Raw genomic sequence first — 17,674 nt, 5'->3', positions numbered from 1 at the left:
TCTCGTTGGCCCAGGCTATACGTCATGACGTATTGCACCAGGGCTCGGCAGTGCTGCCACAGTCGCTGTAACATGTGGAGAGTCGAATTCCAGCGTGTCGCCACATCGCATTTCAGGCGATGAACCGGCAGGCCGAAAGACTTCTGGAGCGATGCAAGTCACTCAGCTACGGTGGTTGAACGGCGGAAGTGAGCAGACAGTTTTCGTGCCCTGGTCATAAGGCCATCTAGGCCGGGATAGTGTGTTAAAAATTGCTGTACAACAAGTTTCAACACGTGAGCCATACAAGGCACGTGTGTCACCTTGCCTAGGCGAAGGGCCGCACCCAGGTTTGCAGCATTGTCGCACACGGCCTTACCAGGCTGCAGGTTGAGTGGAGACAACCATTTATTAAACTCGGACCGCAGAGCTGACCACAACTTCTCAGATGTGAGACTCTTATTCCCAAGACATGTCAAGCTAAAGACCGCCTGATGCCGTTGCGCTCTGCTGCCAGCATAGTAATAAGGGGTGCGTGATTCCTTCTGCGCAGTGAGAATGCTGGTGGCCTGACCAGGCAGGCTTGGGGCGAAGGTGGAGGACACAGATGAGGTGGAGGAGGCAGAAGCAGTGGCGGAACTTGGACAGACAGAGGATTGACACACAAGTCGTGGGGACGGCAAGACTTGTGCAGCAGACCCTTCACCATCTATCACCATAGTTACCCAGTGCCCAGTCAGCGACATGTAACGTCCCTGTCCATGCTTACTGGTCCAAGTATCGGTGGTGAAATGCACCCGTTCACACACAGAGTTTCTCAAGGAAGCGGTGATGTTGTGTGCGACATGCTGGTGTTGCGCGGGCACACCTTCCTTAGAGAAGTAGTGGCGACTGGGCGTCTGGTACTGGGGCACAGCAACAGACATAAGGTCTCTAAAATCCTGTGTGTCCACCAGGCGGAAAGGCAGCATTTCGGTAGCCAAGAGCTTACAGAGGGATAAAGTCAACCTCTTAGCTTTGTCATGGGTAGCAGGAAATGGCCTTTTATTTGTCCACATCTGAGGGACAGAGATCTGGCTGCTGTGTGTCGACGGTGTTGAGTAGGGTGTCCCTGGAAAAATGCAGGTTTGTGAGGAAAGTGCAGGCGTAGACATGATGTTGCCTTCATCCAACGTTGGTGCTATCGATGTCTGAGAGAGCTGTACACACGCACTTGTTTCCCCTTCCAAACCAACTGACGACCTACCAAGCAAACTGCCTGTTTCGGTTGCAGTGGTGGAAGTTGTGCGTGGAATACCAGGTGTGACAGCTGTCCCCACAGTCCTAGAAGATGAAGAGCGCGCGGATGCACTGGAAGGGGCAGGCCGTGGATGGTTCGCTCCGCTAGGCCGCATTGCAGCACGGTGAGCTTCCCACTGGGACATATGATATTTATTCATGTGACGATTCATGGAAGTAGTTGTCAAACTGCTGAGATTTTGCCCTCTACTAACAGAATCACGACAAATTTTACAGATCACATAATTTGGGCGATCTTTTTCTATGTCAAAAAAGGACCAGGCTAGGCAAGGCTTAGAGGGCATGCGACCTGTTGAGCCCCCCCGACTAGTGCTCAGAAGCAGAGTGGTGGCTGATGATGCAGTTGTAGACGTGCTACCAGTGCTCCGACTCTGTCCAGGAAGGCTCAAGGTAACTTCGTCGTCGGTTGCATCCTCCTCCACCGCCTCTGTTGACCTCCTCGAGTGCCTAACTGTGGGTTGACAGTAGGTGGGATCTAGAACTTCCTCATCAATTGTTGTGTTTGCACTCCCCTCACCCTCAGACCGAGCCTCTTCTTGCCCTGACCGAATATTTAAGTTGTCACCCCAATCTGATATCTGCGTCTCATCGTCATCAGTATGTTCCTCATTGTCTATAACCACAGGTGTTACAGTTTTTGACAAAGGGTCAACATTATGCTCAGAAACTTGGTCCTCACGGCCTGAATCAGAGTCACAAAGGTTCTGGCATCACTGCAGACCATTTCCTGGTCTGTACTCACTGTAGCTTGGGAGCAGACCTCTGATTCCCAGGCTATAGTGTGACTGAACAGCTCTGCAGACTCAGCCATCTCAGTTCCACCATACTGTGCAGGGCGGATAGAGACTTAAGAGCTGGGAGAAAGCAAGTTTGATTGGGATGACAACTCAGAGGACTAGTGTTTTTTGGATGCGGTAGTTGAGGTGGCTGAGAGGGCACTTGTTGGACCACTTGAGATCCATTCAAGCATTTTCCTTTTTTGGCCATCATCTACCTTAGTTCCAGTTGTTCGTGTCCGTAAAAAAGGGAGCACATCGGATTGTCCACGGTAAGTAGTAGACATCTTACTTTTGCTTGTAGATGGTCCATCTTCAGCAGATGTGAATGGAGCTTTGCCACCTTCCCCACGGACAAATCCTTTTTTTCCTTTTCCAACACGCCTCTTCCCCTTTTCACCAGCATCTGTCATTTTGCCACTCATGTTGATTGTGACAAGATTGTGCACTTAAAATGTGGTAGTAAAAATTGAGAGGTGGTGTAGATTGCAGCGGTGGTCTAGCTTTATTAACAGCAGAATAAACAACAATAATTATCCCTGACAATGCGGCCCTTAAACTGGCAGCATAAATTGCTAGTATAATAGCTTTGTAACAATGAGTTTGGATGTTCAATGCAGGCAGACGTGCGGCAAATATCTTTACACTAGTGGGACAATACAGAAGTCCAATAGCCACTTTTAGGATGCCACTAAGTTCACTCAGTGTTTGCTAGTATAATGGCTTAGTAACAATGAGTTTGAGTGTGCAATGCAGGCAGACGTGCTGCAAATATCTTTGCACTAGTGGGACAATACAGAAGTCCAACAGCCACGTTTAGAATGCCACTAAGTTCACTCAGTGTTTGCTAGTATAATGGCTTAGTAACAATGAGTTTGAGTGTCCAATGCAGGCAGACGTGCTGCAAATATCTTTGCACTAGTGGGACAATACAGAAGTCCAACAGCCACGTTTAGGATGCCACTAAGTTCACTCAGTGTTTGCTAGTAATATGGCTTAGTAACAATGAGTTTGAGTGTGCAAAGGGCAGGAGGGTACAGTGCCAGGGTTGTGCGTCTCTGGGTAGAGTAAAGGAAGCCTGCCTTTCTATCCCTCCTAATGGGGAAATGCAGCGAGGAAATCCCTGACCTTAGCTACACAGACGCTGTCATCTTGTGTAGCTGTTAAACTCTTTTTTCACGGACCTGTCACCTATGGCTCTGACCCTGCCGGTATTAGCCCTTAAAAGTACTGATAGAAACTTCTATCCCTATTCTGTACAGCGCTGTGTATGGAGCGTACACAGCAGTATCGGAGATAGGAGCTGCGCCAGTGATGACTGACACCAAGGACACAGAAGGCAGATAATGGCGTGCTGGAGGAAAATATCCGTTTTTATAATGCAGGGACATGTGACATGGACATCCTATCACAAATGCCATTGCTTCTCTGGCTAAAAGTCCACTTAGCTGTGTGTGTGTCTGGGATTGGCTGACATGCTGGCCCGCCCCACTACACGCGTGCGCTTAGGGAAGGAAGACAAGGGAAAAAAAAAAAAAATGGCGATCGCCATTATACATACAGCAGTGATCTGAATGCGCTGTTCCCGCACACTATACGCTGAAATTTCATAATAGTGTGAGTCACAGAGTGACTAAAGCCTGCTTTACACCTTACAATTAGGTGTGCGATCTCGTATGCGATGTGACACGCCCAGGTCGCATATGCGATTAAATGAGATTGCACGTAGGTCGTTCATTTGCTGTCACACGTGCGTTAGTAGTCTATGTTAAATTGATCAATTTTGTGTGCGATCCTTTAGATCATGTGTTCTGTGACGTATGCATTGGGCACCTTTTTTTTTTTTTATTTATTGACTTGACAAGCGTGTGTAATGTGTAGGGATGCGTTTTTATTATGTCATCTGCCATTCAGCTCTGCTACATGGCCGCTGACAGCAGACACAGACAGCCTTGTAGCAGCGGTGAATGGTAGTTGACAGCAGACACAGACAGAGCCGCACGATCAGAATGAACTCGGGTGAACCTCACCCGACTTCTTTGTCATGCTGCGGCTCTGTCTGTGTCGCGCCCTGATTAGCGGTCACCTGTGAAGGGCTCACCGGTGACCGCTAAACTCCTGAGTAACTGAATTGAGCAGCCCTCTCTCATACTCACCGATCCCCGGCGCTGCACGGCATTCACACTGCTCCGGCGGCTTTTACTGTTTTGAAAAAGCCGGCCGCCCATTAAACAATCTCGTATTCCATGCTTACCCCGCCCACTGGCGCCTATGATTGGTTACAGTGAGACACGCCCCCCACGCTGAGTGACAGGTGTCACACTGCACCCAATCACAGCAGCCGGTGGGCGTGTCTATACTGTGTAGTGAAATAAATAATTAAATAATTAAAAAAAACAGCATGCGGTCCCCCCAATTTTAAAACCAGTTAGATAAAGCCATACGGCTGAAGGCTGGTATTCTCAGGATGGGGAGCTCCACGTTATGGGGAGCCCCCCAGCCTAACAATATCAGCCAACAGCCGCCCAGAATTGCCGCATACATTATATGCGACAGTTCTGGGACTGTACCCGGCTCTTCATGATTTGCCCTGGTGCATTGGCAAATCGGGGTAATAAGGAGTTATTGGCAGCCCATAGCTGCCAATAAGTCCTAGATTAATCATGTTAAGCATCTTTGAGACACCCTCCATGATTAATCTGTAAATTACAGTAAATAAACACACACACCCGAAAAAATCATTTATTAGGAATAAAAAACACAAACATATACCCTGGTTAACCACTTTAATCAGCCCCAAAAAGCCCTCCATGTCCGGCGGAATCCAGGATGCTCCAGGGTCGCATCCAGCGCTGCTGCATGGAGGTGACCGGAGCTGCAGCAGACACAGCCGCTCCGGTCACCTCCACACAGCAACTGAAGACAGCCGCGCGTTCAGCTGAGCTGTCACTGAGGTTACCCGCTGTCACTGGATGCAGCGGTGGATGGAGCGGTGGATGCAGCGGTGGCCGCGGGTAACCTCACTGACAGCTCAGCTGATCGCGCTACTCACCGCCGCTCCGGTCACCTCCACGCAGCAACTGAGGTGAGTAGCGCGATCAGCTGAGCTGTCACTGAGGTTACCCGCGGCCACCGCTGCATCCACTGCTGCATCCAGTGACAATGGGTAACCTCAGTGACAGCTCAGCCGATCGCACAAATGTCTTCAGTTGCTGTGTGGAGGTGACAGGAGCGGCGGTGTATTCTGCAGCTCCAGTCACCTCAATGCAGCAGCGCTGGAAGCGACGCTGGAGCATCCTGGATTACGCCGGACATGAAGGGCTTTTTGGGGCTGATTAAAGTGGTTAACCAGGGTATATGTTTGTGTTTTTTATTTCTAATAAAGGATTTTTTCGGGTGTGTGTGTGTTTATTTACTGTAATTTACAGATTAATCATGGAAGTTGTCTCATAGACACTTAACATGATTAATCTAGGACTTATTGGCAGCTATGGGCTGCCAATAACTCCTTATTACCCCGATTTGCCAACGCACCAGGGCAAATCGGGAAGAGCCGGGTACAGTCCCAGAACTGTCGCATATAATGTATGCGGCAATTCTGGGCGGCTGCTGACTGATATTGTTAGGCTGGGGGGCTCCCCATAACGTGGGGCTCCCCATCCTGGGAATACCAGCCTTCAGCCGTATGGCTTTATCTGGCTGGTTTTAAAATTAGGGGGGAACCGCACGCCGTTTTTTTAAATTATTTAATTATTTATTTCACTACACAGTATAGACACGCCCACCGGCTGCTGTGATTGGGTGCAGTGTGACACCTGTCACTCAGCGTGGGGGGCGTGTCTCACTGTAACCAATCATATCAAGAAGGCCTGCGGAGACACCATCACGTGTTTCTCAACGCTGGCAGGAAACTAGCCAGGTCTTTCACCGGGAAGGAACAACCACGGGAAGGGCAGTCTCCAGTCAAGGAGACCACCTATGCCAAACATGGTATCCATCCACAGACAGCCGTTTCGGGGTATTTGCCCCTCATCAGTGTGGAGTAGGAATCTGGCTAGTGGGACATTGCCTAGTAAAAGACTATGTGAGCAAGGATGGTTGACCTTAGGGAGATCAACATCCACCACTGCGGAGACACCATCACGTGTTTCTCAACGCAGTGATTCTAGAGCAATGCCCCCTGGGAAATATTCAAATCAAGAAGGCCTGCGGAGACACCATCATGTGTTTCTCAACGCTGGCAGGAAACTAGCCAGGTCTTTCACCGGGAAGGAACAACCACGGGAAGGGCAGTCTCCAGTCAAGGAGACCACCTATGCCAAACATGGTATCCATCCACACACAGCCGTTTCGGGGTATTTGCCCCTCATCAGTGTGGAGTAGGAATCTGGCTAGTGGGACATTGCCTAGTAAAAGACTATGTGAGCAAGGATGGTTTACCTTAGGGAGATCAACATCCACCACTGCGGAGACACCATCACGTGTTTCTCAACGCAGTGATTCTAGAGCAATGCCCCCTGGGAAATATTCAAATCAAGAAGGCCTGCGGAGGCACCATCACGTGTTTCTCAACGCTGGCAGGAAACTAGCCAGGTCTTTCACCGGGAAGGAACAACCACGGGAAGGGCAGTCTCCAGTCAAGGAGACCACCTATGCCAAACATGGTATCCATCCACAGACAGCCGTTTCGGGGTATTTGCCCCTCATCAGTGTGGAGTAGGAATCTGGCTAGTGGGACATTGCCTAGTAAAAGACTATGTGAGCAAGGATGGTTGACCTTAGGGAGATCAACATCCACCACTGCGGAGACACCATCACGTGTTTCTCAACGCAGTGATTCTAGAGCAATGCCCCCTGGGAAATATTCAAATCAAGAAGGCCTGCGGAGACACCATCACGTGTTTCTCAACGCTGGCAGGAAACTAGCCAGGTCTTTCACCGGGAAGGAACAACCACGGGAAGGGCAGTCTCCAGTCAAGGAGACCACCTATGCCAAACATGGTATCCATCCACAGACAGCCGTTTCGGGGTATTTGCCCCTCATCAGTGTGGAGTAGGAATCTGGCTAGTGGGACATTGCCTAGTAAAAGACTATGTGAGCAAGGATGGTTGACCTTAGGGAGATCAACATCCACCACTGCGGAGACACCATCACGTGTTTCTCAACGCAGTGATTCTAGAGCAATGCCACCTGGGAAATATTCAAATCAAGAAGGCCTGCGGAGACACCATCACGTGTTTCTCAACGCTGGCAGGAAACTAGCCAGGTCTTTCACCGGGAAGGAACAACCACGGGAAGGGCAGTCTCCAGTCAAGGAGACCACCTATGCCAAACATGGTATCCATCCACAGACAGCCGTTTCGGGGTATTTGCCCCTCATCAGTGTGGAGTAGGAATCTGGCTAGTGGGACATTGCCTAGTAAAAGACTATGTGAGCAAGGATGGTTGACCTTAGGGAGATCAACATCCACCACTGCGGAGACACCATCACGTGTTTCTCAACGCAGTGATTCTAGAGCAATGCCCCCTGGGAAATATTCAAATCAAGAAGGCCTGCGGAGACACCATCACGTGTTTCTCAACGCTGGCAGGAAACTAGCCAGGTCTTTCACCGGGAAGGAACAACCACGGGAAGGGCAGTCTCCAGTCAAGGAGACCACCTATGCCAAACATGGTATCCATCCACAGACAGCCAATCATAGGCACCGGTGGGCAGGGTAAGCAGGGAATACGAGATTATTTAATGGGCGGCCGGCTTTTTCAAAACAGTAAAAGCCGCCGGAGCAGTGTGAATGCCATGCAGCGCCGCGTCGGGGATCGGGGATCGGTGAGTATGAGAGAGGGGGTAAGAGGGATAGACTGACATGGACAGAGAGAGAGGGACAGAGATAGTGACCGACTGACAGAGATTAGTGCATGACAGACATTGTGAGGCGCTTCAGAACGCAGCTTTTCAGCTGCGCTCTGAAGCGGACCTTTTTTAAGCTGCGGTGCAGAGCGCACACCTGCGTACATAGCCTCAGACATCAAAATCGTATGAGGGATGTCACACGTTTCAATTGACTAGGTTCGTGCAACAAAACGTCCAATGTATGAGGAATAAACGACGTGTATGCGATCACCGTATTTGCGTTCAATCTTGATCGCACGTAGGTGTCGCACGCAAATACGTCACGAACGATGCCGGATGTGCGTCACTTACAACTTGACCCCGACGATTGATTGAAAGATTTATTGAAGCGTGTAAAGCAGGCATTACACTATTACAGCAGAAAGCCAGCTAGGAATTAGCTGGACTTTTTGCTGCTAGAACCGTTCTCGAACGTATCTAGAACTATCGACCTTTAGCAAAAAGCTCGAGTTCTAGTTCGATCTAGAACAGCCCCCAAAATCACTCGAGCTGCGAACTGGAGAACCTTGAACCGCGAACCGCGCTCAACTCTAGTCTCCACCTCGACAGCATCATTTGACGCTTTCAGGGACGGTGGTAGCTGTTTATCGCTACAGGATTCTTCTCTGCTGCTGCCGATTCTATCAGAGAAAGACGCCATGGATCTGCATGTCCAACTATCTTTTCTTTATGCCTCCTGATGAACCACAGTGTTTTATGTGGGGAAACGCGTCAAGGTGGAGACTGTTTCCAACTGATCTGATGATTGACAGGTCAATTTAACATTACTGGGACTGGATATCGTACGCCTTGACTTTTTTGGACTCTTCTGGACTGCATGTCTAAGTGGCTCATGTCACAAATGTTCTGAAGAAGAATATATAAAGTCCTTAAGTTAAGTTGTTTGTACGGTGTTTATCCATACTCCTTGTATAAACTTTTAGACAATTTGAATGTTTTTGTTTGTCTGATATAACTTTTCTAAACCCTGTCCTTGGCATTCAAGGTCAGAGGTGACCGATTGGAATATGTCTATGACAAATGAATTTTGAAATTTCACTAAAGGTGTGGTATTTTGTATAAAAATATATATTTAATAAATTAATGATACTTGGGAGTATTTCGTCTGCTTATGATAATATATATTCCCTAGACCTATGAGTCATATGCATGTTGGGCCATGCATAAGACAAAGTCTAAGTCAGCATTTACAGCTTTCAAATTAAGTTAAAATTAAGAGGTGGGTGAGTGAGTGACAGGTGTAGGCCTGGTGCTCTGAGAGCCCTTCCTCTACAGGCAACACACAACATGCAGACCCATCTTGGAGTCACATTTTCAAAAATTAGGGATAGACACAAGTAGTATAATTGTGCAGCATGGTTGCATGGGACACGGCCTAGTACAAGACTTAGTCCAGCATTTTTAGCTTAAGTATTGATTATTAAGAGGTGGATGAGTGACAGGTGTAAGTCTTTTTCTCTGAGACCCCTGCCACTACAGGCAACATACAACAAGGAGACCTTAAGAAGAGACTCCATTTACAAAAAAATTGGCTTGTTGTGACTCAGCAGGAAGCAGAAGGAGGAGGAATAGGAGGAATATCAGATAATTCATACATACAAAAATGCCGAATTGAAAAAATAACAGTGGTGGACACACCTTTTTATTGCTGTGCCACCAAGGCACTTGTTAGTAACATCAGGAGCAGTAGCAACAGCAGCCACATAAGTCATGACAAAGGTGTCACAGAGTGTAATAACACAAGATCAATGCAGAAAATTTGAAAACTACACAGTATGCGAGCTTGGTAGAAAAGTCATTGGAGGTCCATAACTTGTTCATCTAGATGAAAGTTAGCCAGTCTACACTTTCAGTGGACAGCCAGATATGCTTATCCATCAGAACATAACCAGCAGCGCTGAAAACAAGTTCTGAGAGAACGCTGGCTACCGAACATGACAAATCCTTCAAGGCGAGTCTAGGCCAAAGTGCAGAAGGATGCATCAATATTCAGCTCTAGATGCTTTTTCATCATCCTTTCCAGTCGTTCACTATGTGTCAGACTTGCACTCTGTTCTGCTGGTGTACAGGATGGTCTAAAAAATGTTTACCACAACTCATAAAAATTGATTCTGCCACTTAAACTGCTGCTGCTAATGTTTTCGCGGTGACAACTCGATGTTACAATGGTTGGAAGTCTAGAACTGAGATGTACTCTTTGTGCCTCACTATTGTCTTGGGGAAAACCATTCAAGATTGAGCACCCACTTGTTTAGAGCCTTTCAGCCCATGTTGATTCAGTAATTCTTTCATTGTGGATAATAACACAGTGTTGCCAGCTTCTGCCAGTATCTTCACAAGGTCTTTTGCTTTTGTTCTTGGGTTGATGTGCACATGTTTGACCAAAGCACTTTCATCTGTGGTACACACAACCTGTCTTCTTCCTGAGTGGTATAATGTTTGGACATTCCCATCTTGTTTGTATTTGCATATAATTGTTTGTACAGATGAATAAGGCAACTTCAGGTATCTGGAAATTGCACCCAAAAATGAATCAGATGTGTGCAAGTCCACAATTTTCTCCAAGGGATCTTAGCTGATTCTTTTGACTTTCCCATGATGGTACATAATGAAGCAGTGTGTTTCAGGTGAGCATTAAAATACATCCACAGGTGTGTCTCTAGAAGCTTCCAAAGACATGACATTATCATACGGTCTATCCCATATTACTTAAAGGCATAATACTCTTAGTGTATGTAAACTTTTGCCTTTGCAGAAAGTAATAATGAAGAAGCCATTACTCAAAAAGATACAAAAAAGCCTGAATAATGTTTGCAATTGAGCACAGGAAAAAATACCTTAATTTTTGGAGACATGTCCTGTGGTCTGACAAAACTAAAATTGACCTTTTTGACTATAACGACCATCATTACTTTTGGAGTAAAAAGGCTTTGAAGCCTAAGCACACCATCCCAACTGTGAAACATGAGGGTGGCAGCATCATGTTGTGGGGTTGTTTTGCTGCCGGAGGGACTGGTGCACTTCACAAAATAGATGGCATCATGAGGAAAGAAGATTATGTGGCAATACTGAAGCAACATCTCAAGACTAGAGATGAACGGACCAGTCGCGGTTTGGCTCGAGCTCGGTTCGAGTTCAGTTCGGCGAATCGGTTCGGCGAACCACTCGAACCAATAGGAAACAATGGGAGGCAATCACAAACACATAAAAACGCATTATAAATGTACACATACAGTTAATAAACATTGCCATAACACTTAACTGTCCCCGGGATGCGTCCTGCCCTCTGTCTCCTGCAGCTTTTCCATTGGTAATCGCTGCGTCCTCCGGGAACACCAGCAGTAATGCAGGACCTATCATAACGTCAAAATAGCCATGTGACCAGTTACGTGTCTATTATCTCATTGGCTACAGACTGGACACATGACTATGACGCGTCATGTAGGACCTGTCATTGCATCTCTCTGTTGCACGGTGCACGTTTATGTATCGCCATGTACCGGCAACATGCTCTAGCACACGGTCGACTCCCCGCTTTGCTTCCCCATTCCCTTAAGGTACCGTCACACTAAGCGATGCTCCAGCGATCCCACCAGCAACCTGACTTGGCAGGGATCGCTGGAGTGTTGCTACACGGGTTGCTTGTGAGCTGTCACACAGGCAGATCTCACCAGCAACCAGTGACCAGCCCAAAGCCAGCAGCACGCGTGGAAGCGATGCTGCGCCTGGTAACTAAGGTAAATATTGGGTAACCAGTCCGATATTTACCTTGGTTACCAGTGCACACCGCTTAGCACTGGCTCCGTGCACTCCTAGCCAGAGTACACATCGGGTTAATTTAACCCGATGTTTAGTCTGGCTATGTGTGCAGGGAGCCGGCACTGGCAGCGTGAGAGCGGCGGACGCTGGTAACGAAGGTAAACATCGGGTAACCAAGGAAAGGGCTTCTTGGTTACCCGATGTTTACCGTAGTTACCAGTGTCCACAGAAGCCGGCTCCTTACCGGCTGACACAGCCGGTCAATAACGGAGATCACCGTTGCCATAGCAACGCGCTTGGTAGCGGTGATGGGGACGTCACACTACCAGCACGCAGCGGCACCGGAATCACGTAATCGGAGCAGCGTTGCTATGGCAACCCGTGCCACCGCTTACAGCCAGGAGCCTGTGGTCACTCTCACAGAGTGATTTCTGCATGGAGCACAGCGTCTTCCCCCATGCAGCTGTGCTGTCTGATGGAGCAGACAGAGCTGCATGTGTTGAAGGGGAAAGAAGACATAAGAGCAGGATCGTGGAGGGCTGAGAGGGGGTAATAAAGATGGAGTCTCTAAGTGTGTCTGTGTATTTATTTCTATTAAAGTATTTTTTTTCTGTGTGGTGTTTTTTTTAACCCTTTATTGGAGATTCTTAATGGCCGGGTCAAACTTGCCTGACATTAAGAATCTCTGACTTAATACTAGCTAGTCAAACAAAGCCAGTATTAACTCATGATTACCCAACAAGCCACCCCACTTCAGGGCTGTTGGAAGAGTTGGATACAGCGCCAGATGATGGCGCTTCTATGAGAGCGCCATTTTCTGGGGCGGCTGTGGACTGCAATTCGCAGCAGAGGGGCCCAGAAACCTCGGGCTAACCTGTGCTGTGGATTCCAATCCCCAGCTGCCTAGTTGTAGCCGGCTGGACACAAAAATGGGGCAAAGCCTACATTGTTTTTTTGTTTTTTATTAATTATTTCATAAAATTCATCAATCAAGTAAAAAAAGAGCTTCCCTATATTTTTAGTTCCCAGCCGGGTACAAATAGGCAGTTGGGGGTTGGGGGCATCCCGTAGCTGCCTGCTGTACCTGGCTAGCATACAAAAATATGGCGAAGCGCACGTAATTTTTTTTGTAGTTTTTTGGCAAAAAAAATAAAAAATGCTTCCCTGGATTTTCCATTGCCAGTGAAGGTAACATCAAGCAGTGGGGGTTAGCAGCCAGTAGCTGCTTGGATTACCCTTAGCTAGCAATACAAAAAATGCAGCGGGAGCCCATATATATTTTTTTTAATTATTTATTTAAATAACTAAAAAAAAAGGGCTTCCCTGTATTTTGATTGCCTGACATAACAGTGCTGTAAAAATAAATCTTTAAAAAAAAGACGTAGCGCTCCACGGTATTTTTGATTCTCAGTGCAGATAAAGCAGACAGCTACGGGTTGCCACCCCCATCTGCCTGGCGTTACCTTGGCTAGCAATCAAAATACAGGGAAGCCCATTATTTTTTTCTATTTAAAAAATAGTTATAAAAAAAATGACATTGGGTCCCCCCATTTTTGATAGCCAGCTAGGGTAAAGCAGATGGCTGTAGCCTGAAAACCACAGCTGGAAGCTTTACCGTGGTTGGGGATCCAATGTGGAGGTCACCCCAGGCTCTTTTTTTATAATTATTTTATAAATATTAATAATTACAAAAAAAAAGTAGGGTCCCCCCCGAATTGGATCACCAGCCAAGTAAAGCGGACAGCTGTGGTCTGGTATTCTCAGGGTGGGAAGGTCCATAGTTATTGGGCCTTTACAACCTTAAAATAGCAGGCCGTAGGCACCCCAGACGTGGCGCATTCACTAGATGCGCCAATCCTGGCGCTTCAGCCCAGCTCATCCCGTTACCTGGTGCGGTGGCAAACGGGGTAATAAATGGGGTTGATACTAGCTGTAAAGTCATCTGACATCAAGCCCGGCAGTTTGTGATGTCATGGCGTCTATTAGATACCCGACATCATAAACTGTCAGTACTAACAAAAAAAATCGACATAAAAAATTTATTTGAAAAAACACTCCCCAAAACATTCCCTCTTTCACCAATTTATTGTAAGGAAAAGAAATAAGGGGGTCCCACGACGACTCTGGACCATCTAGAATATGGGGGGAGACACTCAGGGAACGTATCCCCCATTTTCTAGGAGTGCAGACCCTCCATGTGAGGAGTGTAAGATCCTGCAGATTCAGGAGAGGTCTGAAAATATGCCCTGAATGGTGTAAGACCAAAGAAGAAGTTAAAGACGGTCCCCAACTTCAAGCAAAAGAGGAAGATATGATCCAAACAATACTCCGAATATTCCCCAAAACATGGAGCCAAATAAATAAGGCTATAGTGGTACCAGTATTGACATTCCCGCAAGTAGTCATACCAGCAGCAGAAGTAGACCCAGATCCACCTGAAGAACTGTCAATCCCAACATAAGATGCCACACCAGCAGTAGAACAGGGGAATCAACCCCCTGCCAGTGGTGAACCTGTCATACCCTTGGCGAATCTAAGACCCCGTAGGCAACAATCACGCATACCTATCAGGGTTAGGCCTACTAGCAACACTGAGGTAGCAGACACTCCAAGTGGTCAGGAACAAAACACCGGTACTACTGATTACAGGCAAATTAACCGCATTACACAAAGATGCTTATCCACTACCCAGAATAGAAGAGTCATTAGCACCCTAAAAAATCAGCTAACTATTTCTCCACCTTGGATCTCACCAGTGGGTATTGGCAGGTTCCCGTGGCAGAGGCGGACAGGGAGAAGACTGCATTCACGACACCAATGGGCCTCTGCGAGTTCAACTGTATGCCATTCGGGCTCTGCAACGCCCCAGGGACATTTCAAAGACTGATGGAGTGCTGCTTGGGCCATTACAACTTGAAACCGTACTATTGTACCTGGATGACGTCATAGTCTACTGGAAGACCTATGACATCCACCTGAGGCACTTGGCAGAAGTGTTTGAGTCCTTGTCAGAGTATGGCCTGAAGATAAAGCCGTCCAAATGTCACCTCCTGAAGCCAAAAGTACAGTACTTTGGTCATGTAGTCAGCGCAGAAGGTGTGGCATCTGATCCAGAGAAAGTCACAGTAATCAAGGACTGGCCAAGACTCACCACGATAAAGGAGGTGCGGCAGTTCCTTGGGCTAGTGGGCTACTACCGAAGGTTCATTGACGGTTTCACAAAAATAGCTGCGCCTCTTCAAGATCTCCTGGTGGGTCAGCCAAAGAAGGCTAAGAAGCAAAGTCCTCCCTTCGAGTGGAACAGCCAAGTAGAAACATCCTTCATCTGGTTGAAGATGGCTCTCACTGGAGAAGAAATTCTGGCCTACCCTGACTATGGCCAGCTGTTTGTACTACACACAGACAGATGCCAGCAACATGGGATTGGGAGCAGTTCTGTCCCAGGTACAAGAAGGCAGAGCGAAAGTGATAGCCTACGCCAGTAGAAAGCTTCACCCAACAGAAAGGAATCCAGAAAACTACAGTTCCTTTAAGCTCGACTGTCCAACTTTGACATTACCATCAAGTACCGGGCTGGCTGAAAGAATAACAATGCTGATGCGCTGTCCAGAATGCCTCACTTACCCAAGTCTGGAGAAGACCTCAATGAACTCGAAGAGATAGAGTTACCGGCTTTCCATCACCAAGGTGTCTCCCAGTGTGAGCATGCTGTAAGAGGGAAGCACTCGAGCCAGCACGAGGTCTCGATCAACCCATTACTCCACCATAAATGGGAAGAAACACAGAACAGTGACCCGGCCATTCGATTAATCAAAGAAAAGCTAGCACAAGCTTAAACCCATCTTGGTCCAGATGCTCCACAGAAGCCTAACAGCTGTGGAAGGAGAGGGGACGACTGTTTCTCTACAAAGGCAAGTTATGCAAGAGATATGTTAACTGGCGAACCAATGAACTCGTCTGGCAAATAGTGGTTCCACAGAGGGAAGCCCCTATGGTCCTAGCCGCTTACCACGATAAAGCAGGACACTTCGGGTGGAAGACGTTGGAGGTCCTACACCGTGATCGGTTCTACTGAGTACACATGAGAAAGGCCATCGAGAAGTGGTGCCGAGACTGTGGTCCGTTTAACCTGAGGCGAAAAGATGATGCTAGCCAGAGGTCGTCCCTGCAGCCAATTATCACGAAGCAGCCCCTTGAATTAGTGGCCATGGACCACGTGTAACTAACACCAAGCCGGTTAAGCTATGTCTACGCCCTTACCATAGTAGACCATTACTCTCGTTTCCTGGTAGTAGTGCCTGTGAAAGACCAAACAGCCAGAACAGCAGCTAGGGCATTTCAAGCATACTTTTGTCAACCCCACGGTTATCCTGAAAGAGTACTGACTGATCAAGGCCCTGCATTCGAAGCAGAAGAGTTCCAAGAATTCTGTAACATGTACGGCTGTAAGAAAATAAGAACAACACCGTACCACCCTCAAATTAATGGATTGTGCGAGAAGATGAACCATGTGGTTATTGATTTGCTCAAGACTCTACCTCTAGAAGAAAGAAACCAATGGCCAGAGAAGTTACCAGATCTAGTGGACTTGTACAATCTTATACCAGTAAATTCCACCAACTGCAGCCCTGCTTACTTGATGCGAGCAAGACCCGGCAAGTTACCTGTAGAATTTGAAATGGGAACTGTGTCACCGAAGCGGTTCAACAGATAGAAGATTGGGATACAGAGCGACAACAACAATACCGCCAAGTTCAGGAATGTGTGGAAAGGAACCTGTCCCACGTCAGAATGAGACAAGAAAAAACTACAATCAAACAGCCCCAGCAACTCCCTTAGCACCTGGAGAACAGGTCCTCAAGAAAAAGCGGAGAATGCATAAATTAGATGATCAGTGGGAGAATGAACCCTACACCATCATCCCCTCCAATTTTGACAATAGTAAAGTGTGTCTAATAAGTAAAAAAGGAGGCAAAACATATCAAGCAGTTTCCAGAGATCATGAATCAGGATCCACAATGAATCTGCACCCACTCTCCCCGGGTCCACAGCAGCAGAGTCCATGTCGTAACGGTTCCTACCAAAGCTGCAATGCCCTGCTCATGAGGTAAGGGCATGCCTAATCAGGAGAATTATTCTACATTTCCAAACATTGGTATTTGCTGATATTATTGCTATTCCACCTAGTATATATTGGGGATAGGATCTTGGAGATGGAATACCCCTTTAAGTCCAGTTATCCAGCGGAATGAATACTAAACAACAGAGCTTGCTATTTAGATGTGTTTTCTTGTGGCGTATAACGGACTCTCATGTTTGGTAGTCGTTCAGCAGGGCAACTATAAAATCAAATACCTCCATTTGGAAATGTAGTATATAGCTCTCCTGATCAACTATGTTCCTTACCTCATGAGCATGGCATTGCAGTAATAATAATAATTTATTCATTTATACAGCGCTATTAATTACTTAGCGCTTTGCATACATTGGGAACACTGTCCCCATTGGGGCTCACAATCTAAATTCCCTATCTGTATGTCTTTGGAGTGTGGGAGGAAACGGAAGTACCCGGAGGAAACCCACACAAACACAGGGAGAACATACAAACTCCTTGCAGATGGTGTCTTTGGTGGGAATTGAACCCAGGACCTCAGTGCTGCAAGACTGCAGTGCTAACCACTGAGCCACCATGCCGCCCATTTAGCTTACAGATGCATAACCACCACTCACTGTGTCTGAACACAGGAAGCTGAGCTGACAGCCGCTCTGTGCATGCGGCAGCGTCTATTGTGAAGGAGAGGGCCGTGGGGGGATCAACGCTGCACAGGTAACGTGGGACACCGGGGAACACCGGTGGGGTTATAGGGGGTGACCTGGCAGGGCCTGGGGAGGAGTTTTCTGTTGCATGTGTCATGGCACATGCGACAGAAATCAGAGGAGTAGGGTGAA

This window comes from Anomaloglossus baeobatrachus, chromosome 1, assembly GCF_048569485.1.
Source record: "Anomaloglossus baeobatrachus isolate aAnoBae1 chromosome 1, aAnoBae1.hap1, whole genome shotgun sequence".
Taxonomy (NCBI): Eukaryota; Metazoa; Chordata; class Amphibia; order Anura; family Aromobatidae; genus Anomaloglossus; species Anomaloglossus baeobatrachus.
Note: the sequence above shows the minus strand (reverse complement) of the source record.